Source organism: Marmota marmota, unplaced genomic scaffold (assembly GCF_001458135.2).
Source record: "Marmota marmota marmota unplaced genomic scaffold, marMar, whole genome shotgun sequence".
Taxonomy (NCBI): domain Eukaryota; kingdom Metazoa; phylum Chordata; class Mammalia; order Rodentia; family Sciuridae; genus Marmota; species Marmota marmota.
Window position 1 is genome coordinate 8,137,404 of NW_025999998.1, and position 1,430 is coordinate 8,138,833.

At 38.0% G+C, this 1,430-nt stretch overlaps 1 non-coding gene across 1 annotated transcript; it reads left to right on the plus strand.

Annotated features, from left to right (window-relative positions):
• Positions 1-422: 422 nt before the first annotated feature.
• Positions 423-495, plus strand: Trnat-ugu. The gene has a single exon. It is a non-coding gene; the product is annotated as a tRNA-Thr (tRNA).
• Positions 496-1,430: the final 935 nt, after the last annotated feature.

A 1,430-nucleotide genomic window follows, 5' to 3' on the forward strand; every position in this document is an offset into this window, starting at 1 on the left:
GGGGGATAGTAGAGGATAGGAAAGGCAGCAGAATACAACAGACACTAGTATGGCAATATGTAAATCAATGGATGTGTAACTGATGTGATTCTGCAATTTGTATACGGGGTAAAAATGGGAGTTCTTAACCCACTTGAATCAAATTGTGAAATATGATATATTAAGAACTATGTAATGTTTTGAACAACCAACAATAAAAAAATTTAAAAAAAATAAAATAAAAATAAAAATAAAAGAAAAGCACCCCATAAATTAGTAACTTTTGAGTCCTACCTCCATTTGTTCATCCAAGAACAAGGTTTGTACCAGAAAACCACATGGAGACAAACCTGGCCAGGGCCAAACCCTGGTTTGCATAAAGGCACAAACAACAAGGTCTGAGGGAGGGCTTGTTGGAGGTCAAGTAATAATGTAAGGGGGCTGGGGTTGTAGCTCAGTTGGTCGAGTGCTTGCCTTGTATGCACAAGGCCCTGGGTTCAATCCCCAGCACCACCAAAAAAACAAAATTAAAAAATTCTGGGCTGGGGATGTGGCTCAAGCGGTAGCACGCTCGCCTGGCATGCGTGCGGCCCGGGTTCGATCCTCAGCACCACATACAAACAAAGATGTTGTGTCCGCCGAAAACTAAAATAAATAAATAAATATTTTTTAAAAAAAAAAGTAATAATGTAAGATGGTCAAGCCCTCCAGTCACGTGTGACAGGCTATGGAAGGAGGGGCAGATGACTTTCCTTTTTCTTTTCCTCCCAGTCAGCCACAACATTAATTAAGCAGAGGAGAGGGCTTAAACAGGTGATTCTCCTGTAGAGTCCAGATTCTATTTCTTTACTGGGCTCTTTCCTGGTGTCTGGGCTTCAGCATCCTAGTGGAGATGTCAAATAAATGACAGAATATTTAAAGAATTTGGCATAGAATGGATGCTCAAGTAAGTGTTTGATAATGGAATGCCCTATTTCCATCTCCCATTTCAACTTTAACTTCCTGTTGCAATAAGTGAGGTGTGTGTGTGTGTGTGTCTGTGTGTGTATTGGGAAGAAGAATAAAATAAGTGATGTTACCCATAGGAATTATTAGGAATGTAGCACCTAAGTACATTACTTTTTCTCAACTTGCTTTTTGTTCTGCCCATTTTTAGGACACCATTGGACCCTACTGAAAAACAAAAGCAGAAGACTCATTTTTTTTTTCTTTTGGTTCATCCCCGATACTATATGAGCATCAGTGACATAATAAATATATCTCAAGATCAACAAATTAATGAGTTACTAAAAATTAACATTCACCATTGCACAAAATATAAAAGTTTTTCTTCTATCCTTGGGTGGGGGGTGCTTTATTTTGAATATTAAGCATTTGAAAATAAAAAAAAAAGATCTAACAGTTGTTTCTAAAATTGTGCAAGAGAACAAAACCACTTCAACAGAAAGGGA